Raw genomic sequence first — 16,844 nt, 5'->3', positions numbered from 1 at the left:
TGACTGTTAGGTTTTTGTTGGAGTTCTTTGGATGGTATGAATCGGTCAAGTCTGATACTATAGAGAACACATCCTTTTTAAACATGGAATGCAGAGGTAGATCAGATATAAATGTACGGGAGCTATCCCAGTCAGCCATAGAGTATCGATATACTGTACGGTGGAGAGGTGCTTCTGAAGACTTGTTGCATTTAATTTTTATCTTAACTGATACAACTGAGTGGTCGTAAGATCCCAGAGGAGATAGAACGGAACATGAACATAGCTCAGGGGAAATAATAACAATAACATTTCAAGGAGAATAACATGTTTTGTTTATCTTTTGATATTTATTTTTTTGTTTTATTTTCTCTTTATCTTCGATAACTCTTTAAAATTTAACATTTGTTTTTGCAGCTTCAATCGCTAACAGATTTTTATTCCACTTTCTAGAATATTCTTATTTCTAAATGAAATTTAAAAATAACTAAATTTTTTATTAAATTTTTAGCCTTTCATTATATAAGCAAAAGTTTTTGTGCAGTGAAAAAATTTGGTACAGCGAAAAAGTGAAAATACAATTTAAGAGAATTTCGAAAATGATTTGATTTTTTTTCGTAAAATTTCTTTCATTGAAGATAAAAGTAAAAACAAATATTTTAACCATGAATTAACATGCACCATGAAATTAATAGCAATCAATTTCAAGAGTTATTTTATATATTAAAAATATAAAGAAAAAGTAAGTCATGATTAATTCTACAAAAATACAATAACATCAAATTTCAAGGAGAATAACATGTTTTCTTTTGATATTCATTTTTTTGTTTTAACTCTTTAAAATTTAACATTTTTTTTGCAGCTTCAATCGCTAACTGATTTTTATTCCACTTTCTAGAATATTCTTATTTCTAAATGAAATTTTAAAATAACTAAATCTTTGATGGAATCTTTAGCCTTTTATATTCAATCGTCTCAAATTATTCCTATTTATTTGACTTTTTAAAAAATATTTTTAACAATAATAATGTTATTTTTTAAATCTAAATAAATTGGTTTATTTCTATATTTATTTTTATTATATAATTATATACTTATCGTCCTTTAATGTTTATTCTTATTTAATGTCTTAATTTACCTCTTTATTTCTATATAAAAAAGTAAATTTTTGGTAATTGTTTATTTCTATTGTTAAATAAAAGTCATTTATGGAACTTTCGAAATCGCCTCCACTTAAATACTGTTTCTGACAACCTTTTTATTTTTGTTTTTTGTTAGGGTTTGGGATACATTTACCTATGCTCACATTACGACTGTGATACCAGGCATTGGTGAATGTCGACCAAGCTCCTGCAGTCCTTTAGTTGAACTGTTTTGAGTGACTAGTTAGTTTGCAAAGTTAGGATTCAAAGGATTTTTTTTTAAAGTTTACCTTTTTTCCTTTTTTAATAAATTTTTCACATTTTTTTTTGTTTTTGTTGTGCAAAGAAGTTACGAAAGAAATGTTTAATTGCTTCATTCGCAGAATATTTTAATGAAATGTAAATTTCTAAAAGAAAAAAAAATTAAATTCACTTACTGCATTTATTTAACAGATAGCAAAATGATTGTTTTTTCTTTTCTTTTTTTTTTGTAGTTTTCGAAAGACCTTAAGTGGAACCGTCAGTCGGCATAATATGTAGTTTTAACGTTTTTGTTTTTGGATACTTCAAAAAGTCGACCGACTGTCAAAGTTTTGTGAACTGATACCACGTGATCAGTTTCACTTTAGTTTTAGAAATATTTCCTGAAAACGCCTTCGTTCAGAAAATAGAAAGTACATATATTGTTCTATTAAACCTTTTATTGTTTAAATAATTTGACTTTGCTTGTTTTATTTTTTTTTAAATATAAAGGTTGACAAGACATTTTTCATTTACTAATGAGATTTTTCATTCATTTATTAATGGAAGAGTGTCAGCAAAAGAAAAAAAAACTTGCCAAAAGATACCCCCCTCCACTTTTTTTTTTTAGTCACCAGTTGGAAAAAACACTAATTTTTAACATGATTTACTCGCAATGAGAGCACTGTAAAAAAAATTTTTCTCTAAGGGTTAAGTATTCATCAACTTTTTCATGGGCATGACGTAGTTAGGCTGTTTTATACATAAATAAACTTTGCTCACAAATGAAAACAATGTTACCTCGCGGCCCCTAAATTTTCGCAACAGAGCAAACAGATAACTAATCATGGACCCTGAAGTTTCGAAACAGACAGACAGCGCCTATGTATGTGACGGAATAAGAAAACTCATTAAGTAAATAAAGATTACCTTTAAAGTAGTAAATAAAATTCTTGTATATCATATTAAATATGTTATGAAAAGTTCTATGACGTTTTTATCATATATTTTTGACAGCATTAATCTCACTTCAAACAAACAGTTCAACTTAAAAATATAAGAGAATTGTAATGAAGTGTAAATCTAAGGTATTTTTTAACAATGAGATTCCGAGTTTTCCCAAAATACACGATTCTTACGATTAATGATTCCGATTCCAATTAATCGTCCCACCACTAGTTTCAGCCGCTGCAGTTGAATACTATCATGATTAAGTTTACTGTATATGTCGGTTCATCTGATATAATATAAAATTTAAATTCTCTATTCCATGTTAAGTGATGGTAGCCTGAGGGTTGAATATAATGTTTTATATATATATATATAGATAGATAGATAGATAGATAGATAAAAGATATTATGCGTAGGTGTGTAAGTTTGTTCCCTTACGGAATCCGAAACGGCTGGGATGATTTTTATGAAATTTCACACAAATATACTTTATGTCTGGGGGTGGATTTAGATAGGTTTTGCATCGGAATTCCTCTTATAAATATCAAAAATCATTAAGCGATAATCGAAAAAATCTGATTAAAGAAGGAATAGTTCAATTTTGAACAACATTAACACCTTATAAGCCTAACATCTTTCTGCTAGTGTGTATATAGATAGATAGATAGATAGATATATTACTTTTTGCATTCTTCAGAAATGTAAGAAGAAAAAAACAATAAAATCAATAAGCTTCTCAACATAGAAACCAAGAATAAAAGGCAATTGGCTCGTATGTGTAGGCCAAATTTTCTTGAATTGAACAGATCAAAACAGCTAAACCCTATCTTCTACTTAGCATGTCTACATTTGTTTCAACGAAAACATTAAAATTGCTTTAGTAAAAGTTCTAACAGCCTACAAATCAACTCTTAACTTACACGGCATAATCACGTTGATACACTGGTTCCCATTAGTTCAGCAACATTGAATCTGGTTTTAAAATGGCTGATTATTTGGTAATACTAGCTACTGTATGTGCTCTGAAGTTTTTGTTTTAACACACTTGTTTTGTGTTGGCAAAAGTGTGTTCATTCTGATGGTGCTTATTTCGATCAATAAACTTTTGTTTTAGTCAAGATATGTTCATCTGAATTTGAAAGTTAAAAACCGCAAGAACTTTCTTGTGGACCTGATACACACACACACACACACACACACACATGTATATATATATATGTATATATATATATATATATATATATATATATATAACCAATGTTACTGAGTACGTAGTAAGAACCCAGTGTATATATATCCTCCTGCTCCTGAATACCATATCACAATTTTTACCTTATTTTTTAATTTCTAAATTAAACTAAGATGCCATCTTTACCATTTATGGATGTCTGACATAATTGCAGACCCCATGATATTATTGTAAATACTTCTAATGCAGAATTATTTCTATCATTTGATTTCTCATAAAATTTTACTTGATAAAAATTAAGTTTGATCTTGGTATAGTTTTTTTTTTTTTAAATTTAATTGCATCCCTGGTGAACGATAATTGGAATAATTCATTAAACCCCAGTGACAGTAGATGAAATCGGAGGAAAATTTTTAATTATGTCCTGAGATTCCTTGAAAAAAAATGAACCTGAACTCAAACTAATTTGCATTCTCTATTAACATATTGATTTTTCCAACATCCAAACAAAAAATAACTTTTTTAAATCTTTATATAAAAGATAAACAAGTTTAAAAGCAAAATACATGTAATATGTATTTAATTTCCCCCATATTCGTTTTCAGTTATCGTTTATATCTGTGCATACACATCCGAGTGTATATTTGATTTTTTTTTCTTTTTGGTTTTAAACGATTTTGAAAAATATTTGAAGGTACATGAGGCGATTTATGCATTGTTCCTTTGTTCGTTTTTAATATCTTAACAAGATTGTGCCTAGTGTTTTGCCGAGATAAAGCATATAAATAAATATACTATTCAATTTTAGTAGTAATAAAAAAAAAAGATGCGCTTAAAAAATAGCCAAAATTGTTTCTTCTAATTAAAGAGAGAAATGGGCGTCCATTTAAAAAGAATTGCGAGTTGCCTCCCTTACACAATCAGTTAAGATATCCGTTTAAAAGCGTTTTGGTACTGAAAACTTTTTTAAAAGAACATTTTAATTAATAAACGAAATCGAGTAATATTTTAGTTTATATCCTTCCAAAATTATGTTCAAACCTTTTTATTTTTTTTTTGCTTTGATGCAAAACAATCCAATTCACCTTATCTGTACTTATATAAAATTAAGTATATGTATATGTTTATATATGTATGTGTATGTATATATGTTTATATATGTATAGAATTCATTGTTAGATTAATTCACTGATTATTATTAATTTTGGAACTGTTTGCAAAAAGGTAAATTCTATCAATTCTAATACATAACTTCAAATTGACATGACATTTAAAACAAACAAACAAAAAAATGCTAAAAAAACTCCAAAGAAAAAATTGGAAAATGGTTACCTCATATTCAATAAATAACATTCAAATTTCATAATTTCTGGATTAGCTCAGTTTCGTTTTATGGCATATCAACACATTTTGGATTATTTAATACCAAATCAAGCTATTTTGATAAATTTTTTCTGTTTTAAGTTCTTAATATTTTCAAATATTTATTCAGGGATAGATATGTGTACATCTCTGAATGCTGTTTCATGTCGTGACTATTTTGTATATGATTTATATACATATATATAGTTTATAGTATTTATTTAACCATAAATGGGGCCGACAGGTCAGAGTGTACCAGAGAATGATGCCAAATATGGAACGACTTTACAAAGCTTACTCCCCCTCCTATTTATATGAAAGTTTATTTTATACATATTCTGTTGTGGTGAATGTGACACACCTCTACTCTCCATTTCCTCCACTCTCCAATGCTTGAAGAGTTAATTAGGTTGGAGGTTTAATCGCCATTTTGTATTACAGAATTACTTGGATTGTTAACATGAATTCGATGTTGCTCATCATGTTTTTAATGGACGAATCCTTTGCATAATTATAATTTCTTTTCCTATATAACTTAAAATTGAACTCTATTTGTTGAACTGAAATGTTATTTACCATGTTCTCAATAATTGTGGAAACAAATCAAATATCAGGCTATGCCACTAAAATGGACCTACTATTTTGGCAACCTTGAACTGATGTCTCCCAAGGGAGTTCAGATAAGTGCTAGTAGTGTTAGTTGTGATCCATTTTTGACACGTTAGCCCTAATCAGATCATGCAAGTTAATTTCTCACACGTTTTAATCAATAGATTGAACTCCAGCAAATACTAAGTGACCTGGGAGTAATGGCAACTAAAGAAATGACTACACACTTTCTGAAACTCTGAATAAGGGCTTCATTATTGGATTTAGTTTATTGTTATATCCAAATCAGACAATTTGAGATAAAAATTGAGCTAAGAACTAAATTGATAATAACTCGGATATGTCTACATATACATCACAGATAAAAATAAGAAAAACAAGTGAAACATATAGGAAGAGAAGAGAGCACACAAAAGAGGGGAGACAACCACAAAGGGACTTTACAACTAACCTAGAACACTTGTAACCAATTTAATCTATATTCATCATATACATTATTAAATATTTGTAAATTCCAAATTACAACTGCTGCTGCTGCTTACAAATATACATGTCTACAGACATTTAATTAATAATATGCAGAGTATTAGCAATTACGGCTGTTACTACCTACAACCAAACATACAAAATTATTTATTAAATTCTTGTAATAGACTCCCTTTCTCTCTTTCTATCCTGTTTCTCTCTTTTAATTATTTACATAATTCCATTTCTGTTATCAGACACCTTTTTTTTACACCCTCAACCCCTCTCCTATCTAAAACATTAACGAAAAGTGTGCACTGTGACAAGCAAGAACAGATTTTTAGTAATGTATATGTTATACATAGATTATAAACATTAATTTTATAAATAAATCTTGTAGAAGTATGAATTATTTTCATTGTGCATTTCGTTTTTCGATTTTGAAAATTTAAAAAAAAAAAAATCCCCATTTTTATAAATTTCGTTTGATAATGTTTATCTCTTCTCATGGCAGGCTGATGTGACACACGGGCTGAGAAGTGGAATTTGAAGAACCAATTCCCTAGAGGAAGAGCACTCTGGCCTACAAAAAATTGCTTGGGTAGCCCCGTCGGCATTTCCCAGTAGGAGCACCTCAGGTGACTAACAATAAATTAACCCTTTCCCAAAGGGAGAAAGTAAGGTCTGAAACAGTGGACCTCCTAGAACTGCACTGAACCAGAATCATAACTCAGCAAATAGAGAGCATGCCATTTCAACAATGGCGAGGATTGTTGGTTTTGATGCTGAGGGAAAACTCCCTGGCTGAGATTGTCTGATGAGTGAAAAAGAAACTGTCAGCTTTTTAAAAAAATTTTCTTAGTTATTGGAAAACAGTTTTTTAAAAATATGGATGAAAAGTTATTGTAAAATTAAAAAATAGATATTCTAATTGAATATTGTTAATGATATGCATTACATATGCATATCTACTTTTGTTTGGTTGCTACAAAACAAGAATTCAATTTGCATATATACTTAACTCCGCTTTATTTATGTTACATAATATTTATATGTTTTCTTTCTTTCATAAAAAAAAAATGAAAAGGATAAATCAATGCAAATATTGGCAAACTTTACATATTCAGAATATGCCAAATAAAATAAAGTTTGGCCAACTGCCTTGACCAAGATAAACAACTTCAGATTATCTTAGGAAATTTTCTGAAAGTCTTAAGGTCATTTTGATCTGTCCGCGTTTCCGGAAACTTTCAGATGGTCTATCATACCAATATTCAAATACACAGTATGATTATGATACTTATGATAATTTGTTGATTTTAGAAAAAGTTTCATTTTGTCGAGTTGAGTCTTCAACTTCAAAATGATTGACATTTGTTTTGTTATGTGTGTAGTTTAAATTTACTTAAAATTTGGAGATAAAAATCGATACACATTAACTGCTTTCTCTGCTACAGCCACAAAAATCACTTTACCAGCTCAGTCTGCAACAACTAAGCCCCTCCCCTCCCCTTCCCCAGTAAAACCTATACTTATGACAGTGTCAGAGCTATACTGTCTGAAACTTTGGTTCTAAACAAGGCCACTTATGGCAGGCAGCAGTATTATAGCTGCAACTCAGCTAACAGGGATCTGATGAAAATCCAGGAGGAGTCTGCATAAGGATCCATCGTCACCTGGTCGTCTTTGCCTCTGCATATGACAATGATTCGTCAGCCTCTGAATGACAAATCAATAGAGTGAAATTTTTAATATTGTTTTTTTAATGGAAATCGCTCCAGACAAGGTATGAAGCTACTTGATATAATGAGCTAAAAGATAAATACCACTTGAAATCAAAACTAAGCAATGATAAATGTTATATGGGTAGAGAGTAAAGTCATTCTTGAAATAGAAAAAATGTAGTCCCAAGCAGAAAAAAAATAACAGCATAAATCCAGTCATGATCAGCAGAAACGTAGTGGTCATCTCATGTTTAGATGGAAAATTATTACTGAATAATTCAAAGAGATTCAGTATATTTTATAAAGCGATTCTGGCATCTGATTGGTTCACTCTTGTCACCCATAGTTATCATCTAAATCTTTGTGGTCATACGCTTTTTTCATGCCAAAATATTGCAACAGATTCCAACCAAGAAAACAGCAAGTCTCCCCTTTTGTCATAAACATTCTTCAAAGACAAAATAAAGAAAGTGAGAGTTAAGTAAACCCAAGATTCTGGCCAAAACCTCCCCTGACTTTGTATGCAACTGTTGAGTCTTGCTGCTCTCAGTGTTGGAATGTTGGAAGTAAAAAAGCCTACAATCTTGCAAGTTAACAAATCACTGCCATCAACAATAATAGCTTCATACAGACCAGTTAATCCTGAGGCACGATCTTTGTGAGCCATATGCAGAAGTCCAACTTAACAAACAACAAAAGCAACAGCAGTCAAAAGGCTGTTACTCTCAATGTCAACCTTGACAGAGATCAGACAGTGAGTATAGTTATACAAAAATCGATTGTTTTGCACTGCGAAAATTTAAGGAATTTCATTTCTTGAAAATTGAAGAATGATTTTCTACCAATTATTCTAATCTTTGAAATTATTTCAAAGGAAATTGACAACCAGTTTTTATTAACATTTTTTTTTTATATGAATGATTTCTCTTATTAGTCGGCTCTTCAGTGACAACAACAACATTAATTTTTATATTTTGTTATTACAATGATTGGATTGCCTCCTTCAGTGTTAAGAGACAATGGATACCATTTGGATGGCTGAACAATGAGGAGTTTATAGTGAAGCAAGGGTTTTACAATATTCAACTGCATTTATCCTAGCCCTTAAGTAATCATCATAAGCAATGCTGTGATTAAATCGAGATACACTGATGCTATATACAAGTTTTCCTTCTTCTAGACCAGTCGAGTGTGGCCTGAAATGCTACCAAAGGCAAAAGAAGTTGTTCTCCTGTAATTAAATACTTAAAAAAAAAAAATAGTACAAACCTGTTTGTGTGAAGTCTGTAGAGTTCCATGCAGACAAAAAGAATGAAAAAAAAAAAGGGCCGTCTTTTCTTTTTATATGCTTGTGATATTGTCACCTAATATGCAAATGAGATGCTTCCGGTTAGATATAAAAAACCCGATTTTTCTGCGTTGATTTTTGGATTTGGATATCAGAGAAGCAAGTGTTGTCAGCAGTGTGTTGAATTTTTATGAAGTTTTGGAGTTAAATTTTGACAGAGCCTCGAGATTTGGAGTAGTGAGTTTTTGGCAGCAGTGTGTCGGATTTAACACTTGATTGTTTTAACTACATGTTTCAAAATTTAATCTGCCCTACTATTTCACCCCAATCAGAGGAGGAAAATGGATTTGTATTTTACAACCATTTCCAGACTTATGACTCTTAGTATTTTCAAATTGTCATCCATTACTTAATTTTGATGATCCGATGAAAATTAGTGTTTCACCATTAGCTAGCCATAAGCTTTCTAACAATATTGCTTGAGGTTGAAATGGACTATTAGATTTAATGACGCATTAACTTTTACTGGTTCATTTTATGCAAAACATCATTTAGAGGAAGGGAATCGAAAATGGAGATAACTGAATGATAATTTCTATTTATGAAAATGCAACTTTGACATATGCGCCATTTTTCTACAAATAAATGATAATTTAACATATTTCATGGACGAGTCCTTATTTATTTACCCCCCCCCCTCCATCCCCTCCAAAGGCAGAATTAGATACAAAATAGGTTCTGAATTGGGACAAAAGTAAATATTGCCCCAGTCTAGAAGGATTCGTTTTTACTGTCCGAGAACAGAACAGATGCTACACTTTGATTATACTTATCCAAAATGTCAACTACCAATAAAATACTTTTTACTTTCTAAAACATGGTTTGAAAGAAAAACTAAGTTGGTTGAGAATTGTGACAAAACCCATTTCACTTTAAATGATTTAAGTTACTAAAATAGAAACTTGCCAAAGGTGTGTAGAGAAAAGTTGTGGACCATTTGTTTGCAGTTAGAAAGAAAAAAAAAATATTTTTAATACTGTAAAAGTAAAATCATTTTTTAAGAAGTGTATTATTTCGTTAGTATTGATTTTGTTTGTTCTTTCATGTTGAATCTTGTTCGGCAAGGGAGATAACTCTTACGGAACGTAATAAAAAAAATGTTTAATTGTATCCGTTATGTCAAATGAATTGAATAATTATCAAGATTGATTGAACTGTTTTTCTGTAGAAAATACCCTTCAGGTTGTGCACATTATTTTTCAGTATAATTAAGTAAATAAATGGAGAAAACAAAAGAAAGAAAAAATTTAAAAGACTGACACCATTTTGTTCGATGCTATAATGATATTTTAAACATCAAAACACACAACGCTTTGTTTATATTCTTAAGCTCATATATTTATTAAGATTTGCATTTTTTGTGTAAAGTATTGAATGATCCCGTACAATGTTGAGCTGATGGAAATGTTGAATGTTTTAGAATAAATGTGCGTCGAGGAAAACAGCTGATTCTAGGTATAAATAATATATCAAGAAACTTAATAAATTCCAAATGAGTAAGGCGAAGGCGCCAAGTGTGTTCCAAAAATCAAGTGTACCTCGTTTATGAAAATAACTATATGGTTCCATGGCCTTTTAACTATTACCAAAGTGTGGTATCTGTTCTGATAATATGCTTTATCTTTATTTTCGGTCACTAGAGGAGAAATCCTTCTAGACTGAGGTAATTATTATTCCAATCCTGAGTGCCTCTTTTTAGGGAGATGGGTTTCCCTCGCATTAAAAACTGACCATGTGTCTAATTCTGCCCTCATGGGGAGGAAAGTAAAAATGGGAACTAGCTGTATCTCCCACACTTATAATAACTCATTTTGTTAAAATTATAAAATAAAAATTATTGGATGGAAACAACTTTCAAAAGTTTCAACTTTTTAATGCATGAGGACTTGCCAAGAATTTTAAACTGCTTAACAGTTTAAATGCTTAGAAATTCCTTTCAAATTTCAAAGAGTCACAAAATAATTGATTTTTTTTTTATTTTTCAACTATTAACAAAGGGTGTTTGTCCAGAATCATCTTCTTCAATATGAAAAAATGAAAAAAAAAAAAAAAAAAAAAATGATCTACACACTTATGATGGAAAGAATATATTGTATACAGGGTGGAATGATAAAGTTGTCTCCCTAAAGAAAACAACACTACAGCTTTATTTTAAAACTTTTATTGAAAAAATCAATTCAACTAACTTGATTATGTAGTAGAGCTGACATCTATTCAATGTAGCCACCTTCAGCCTCAATCACCGCCTTGATACAGGTCCAGAACTGGGAGCATGCCTTTTCCACAAGTGCTGGTGGGAGCTCAGCGAATACTCGGCAGATGGCAGCAATCAGGTTGGCTTTGGTGTGGTGGGAGGTCATGTTGGTGATGTTCTCAACGTATAACTAAACAAAGTAGTCCAGCGAGTTCAGGTTGGAGTAGGAGAGGGACCAGTGAGAAAAGGGCACAAAGTCATAGCACTCCTTCTGAAGCTAAGCCTAGGTCTCGTTGGATTTGTGGGCCAGCGTGGAGTCCTGCTGTCACATCCAAGGTCTGCCAGAGATTGCACCACACTCTTCAGCACATCCAGGTACATTTTGATGTTGACTTTCAAGCCGACTTCAAAGATGTGAGGTGGCATGATGTGGCCCTCACTTGAAACCATACCAAAGACCATCACTGTGGCCGGAAACTTTGTTTTCATCACCCTGGGCACATCCCTGATATATATCCAGTGATTCATTTTGAGCAATGCTCCGATCTCACTTGTTGAACATTGTGTCACTTTCAGACATGATAGAAGGGTCCTATCGCCCTTGGGATTTGTACACAACTGCTAAACTAGAAGATGGTTTACAACAAAAAAAGAAAACCGGTTTTCATCAAACGGAAATGGAATCATGTTGTCTTTTCTAGCGCGACAATTTTATCGTTCCACCCTGTACTGTAGATAGATGTAAATTGATCAAAATAGCGTTATAAGAAATGGCTAAACTATGAACAATGATCTCTTGACGGTATCTTGAAAACAGATTGTAGAAACAAGGGAGATAACTCCAAATCGAGATTTTAGAAAATCAATCTTTACATGGGGATGTGGTGGACATTGGAAAAACTCAAATTTGCTTAAAAATGATTTCCTTTACAAAACTACAGTTACATACTAGCGTATACTTTATATTTAAAATTAAATTAAAAACTAAACTTAAATTATATTTTAAATTATTTGGATTATTCAGATTACTATTCTTATTTTAGTTGTTACATTCATAATGTTTTGAACAATGTAACATCCGATGTTCTTTAAGTACATCCTTTAAAACTTAGCAATATTTATGTTGAACTTATCAACTTCTGGAGAATTTTAAGACTCCAGAGATGCTTGAGAAGGGAGTATTCTCAGTCCTCAAGAACTGCTGTGATTGAATATTCGAAAACATCAGGTATGACTGAAGTACATTTGTTGATTGCATTATGATAAGAAAAAAAAAGAGACTTGTTTGATTGTGAAGAGGAGATAATGAAACAGTAATACAAAACAGTTTTGATTAATTTTTACATATATACTAGCATGGGTTCCCGGCGTTGCCCAGGTGTTTGGAGGTGTATGCTGAGCAAAACAAAAAAAACGGTCAATTTTTTTCAATTTGACCCCTATTATGACTCCTTAACATTTATTGTTTTGGGCTCCAATCAAGTTATTAGGTTAGATCCATGTCCAAGGAACCTATATCTAAAATTCCAAGTGTTTAGACCCAAAATTGTCGGAGGAGTTTGGTAGAGTTCTCAAAGGTCAAATCGTTGAACTTTGACCCCTTAACAGCAAAATTTCTGGCTGAAAACCAGTCACAAAGATTTTCCCAAATCTCAGTACCCTGTATATCAAATTTCGAGTCTGTAGACTAAAAATTGACAGAGTTATTGCATAGAGAAATGTACACATACAGACGCACAGACACTGTCACTTTTATAGATATATAGATAGATAGACTAATAGATTAAACAAAAATATATACATATACATAAATATATATGGAAACAATTTTTTGTTTACTGTAATGATTTTACACAAATATTATGCAAGTATAAATCATGTAGAATATCTGCATGAATATAATTACACATAATAGTTAACTCTAGATGATCATCCCATAAGAAAACCAAAAAAAAACTAATAGGGAATTAATTAAAATGAATGTTTAAAAGAATATGCACATTAGCTAGATCTTTTGCTAGTGAATGCATTTCCACAACCCATATATAAGAACATTGTATTTTATTTTTAAATAAATAGAAAAGAGGGTTTTTAATATGAATATCAATACACACAAAGGAAAAACGAATTTTTAAGTGTATATATATATATATATATATATATATATATATATATATATATATATATGTAACAGCATGTTGTGATGTGGCTCAAACATGCTACTTCAGTCCACAGATGCGTAAAGCGAGTGAAACTTGTTGGAGTAAGTTGAAGTTGGAATACAGGAACACTTTGCAGTTTACTAGTCATTTGTTGCTACCCGACATGGACTTCTATTATTGTACCTAACAATAAATCTATTCTAAATTTTATATCTGTACCGTTTTCCACCTGACACAGCACATCTTTATGAGATGCATTGTCTATCTGTCAGTTGATCATATCCCAATTTGAAACCACATTTTTGTTGTTCTTGCTTACTACAATTATATAAATCCCAAAGGAATATTTGTCATACACAAGTTTTGCATCAGCTATGAGCATGACAGAGACACAAAGATGCATTAACTACTAACATGAAAATTAACATTTGGAGGAAATGGCTTTTTCATATGGCTAAAAGTAGTCTTTTTTATGGAAATTGCTCCAGACAAGGCATGGAGCCACCTTATGTAAGGAACTAACATACAAAAAGACGATTATTGTAAAGAGACAAGATGCCTATTAACCTTAAAAGATCAAGGCTATAGATAGAAAGAAAATATTCAGCAGGAAGAAAATTCCATAAATCTCCAATTCTTGAAAAGAAGTTACTGAAATAGGAAGCTGCATTAAAATAAGGTATCAAAGCAACTAACTGATGGGGATCACTAGACCAGCAATTCAAACGAACTGGAAAAAAAAGAAGCAGGAAATAATACATGCCATAATAGTATTTATAAAAAAGACCGAGACTAACAACATCATATCCGTAAGAGAGAAAGGTTGCAAAGAAGAAAGGTTACGACAAATCAAATTACAAGTTTCTGCACGTTACCAAAAACCCTGAAATGATAGAAATTCACGAGCCAAAATATAACAACAGTATTCTATCCATTTTTTTTTTCTCCCATTAAAATTTTATTCAAATGAACGAAAACTAAGAGATTACAATTGTTATATCCTTCCCTGGAGTCAATATTCAATAATCTTCATTCAGTAGACAGCACTTCCATTTGATCAAATGATGAGTGTTAATGGTGAGATGATTGGTGCATTGATGTGTTGATGATCTGTGAGCGCATTAAACGCACACATGAATTTTGGGTGCTTGCAAATTTAAAGTGTTAAAGAAAATTGATACTTCATTTCTGATTAATGCAGCTTCAATCTCAAGACTTATTGAACATCTTCTCTTTTCAAAATTAACATTGAAGGGTCTATCAGACATGTGTATATAATGTGATGACTAGGGCTATGATAACAGCATATTCTTTTCATTGTTTTTACTCTTGAATATATATCTGACACAGACGCAATTAATCAACCGAGGATCACATCACTCCACATAAAAACATATAAGATATCAATGGATATATATACTTGAGAATCAAAACAAGGAAAAGAATATGCTGTTGTCCTAGCGCTAGTGATAATACATGGAAATGAAAACTTATTAGTGACGGTTGAGGACATGCATTACATGGAAAGATTTATAATACAAGTCTTAAAGACAAGCTCAGATCTTCTGTGCAGAAGAGGAGGCTCCAATGGTATGGTCATGTTGAATGGATGAGAATTCATGAGTTAGTAGATATAGAACAATTAAGATGATAGGGTCAATCTACACAGAAAGGTCCAGGAAAACATAGGAGGAAGTTATAAAGATGGACTTGTGAGAGAGAAAGATAAAGAAAGACCTGGTCAGGGATGGGTTAGCTTGAAGGTCAATTTCTAAAAACTGTCCAGCACATGCTAGCATGTAAAACAGGTGTTGTTGTTAATGGTGATGATGATGATGATGTCTAGATATATTTTTAACAGCGTGTGTGAGTGTGTGTGTTTAAATATACCTAATATAATAAAAAAAAAGCTAAATATAAAAATCTTTTTCGTTGTTGGTATGTGTTGTTACAAAGGAAACTTTTACTTTTTATCTATTTCTTTGATTTTTATATTTTATTCTTCTCACTAACCGATTTTTTTTTTTTTTTTAGTATAATTTAAAGGAAAAAGGCAGAACACTCATTTACCAGTATGTATCATACATTTCCAATCAGTGGTAACTAAGACCCTAACTCTTCATATATTATATCGCCCTAAATCACATTGACCAGAAGTCATGTTTATATCCGAATTCACCTGATAATGCTTGATATGATAAACCATTGATTACAGGGGAGAGTAGAAAGTGAATGTTGGGTTCACTTTTTGGCAGCCTTGTAATTCTAACTTCCCTTATTTTGTCCACACATTTCATGAATGATCTTTCCCACAAAAGTGGAAAAACTGCCGTTTTCTGGGTTGGAATCTATCCATCTAACATTTATAATTAGCTAGATTTTTCCCTGTAAGTTGTATTTATTTTTTATAGCTCCTTACATTCCTACCGTGTTTATTAAATTTTATTTTTTTAATATGCTTAAAAGTTCAAGGTGAATTATTTCAAAGAGAATTTCTTATAACAATTTACCAGGGAATATCGACGGCCACGATTACGGCAAACTTTGCAGCCGTCTAAATTGCCCCTTATATGGGGAAGCAGCTCCCCCCCCTCTCCATATCTAAAGTTTCTGCGATGGGAAGGGAGGGGGTACGTAGACATATTCCGACGATAAAAGAAAAAATTGTTTCAGGTTATGCATGAGCTTGAAAAAATATATACATTTTTGATAAAAAAAAAAGAAAAAGCACTTAATGTTAAAATGAATTCCAGTAATCCCTTTTAATGGATTGTATTCAAAATAACAAAGTCCTTGAAATACTTATACTGTTTTCGACTAGAACTCAAATAATTTGTTCAATGAGATTCACTAAGATAAAGTGTAGTGTTTATTTTATTCTTCTAAATGGAGACAATTTTTTTACTTTTATCTAAATCCAATTTGTGAAAGCTAGTTTATCCCGCATTATAAACCGACCTTGTGCCTAACTCTGTCCTTGGTGAGAGAGGCAAGTAAATAAAGACACTATTTTTTAAACTGCAAACGAAACATCATATTAAATAATATTTTTCTATCAGCTCGTCCGGAAAATTTGTGCTAATTTTTAGTAGTTCTAGGTTTTGACACATTAAAACATCTCACATTATTAACACATTTCTGGTTAGAACATACGTCCAGCTACCTCTTAAGGAATAAAGTTAATTATATTAATATTATTGTATTAATTTTGGAGCCATCTGAAAATGAAGAATATATTAAAAAAAAAATTTGTTAAGTTTTTTTTTAATTACTTGATGCTTTTCTATTTTCATAATGGCAAAAAATGCCTCGCAAACAAGGAAAAAGATAGATGCAGTGTAGGTTTTTTTTTTTTAATTCTTTTTTGTTTTTTTTACAAGTCACCACTTATCAAGGCCCGAAGGCCACTTGAGGATAAGGGTTAATCAGTGTACTGTGGTCATTGAGACAACAGTAATCATTAATGGAGGAAATTTGGT

This window comes from Euprymna scolopes, chromosome 11, assembly GCF_053919585.1.
Source record: "Euprymna scolopes isolate OS-2025 chromosome 11, ASM5391958v1, whole genome shotgun sequence".
NCBI classification, from domain to species: domain Eukaryota; kingdom Metazoa; phylum Mollusca; class Cephalopoda; order Sepiida; family Sepiolidae; genus Euprymna; species Euprymna scolopes.
The sequence above is the reverse complement of the archived record's forward strand: the minus strand, read 5'-3'. Positions refer to the sequence as shown.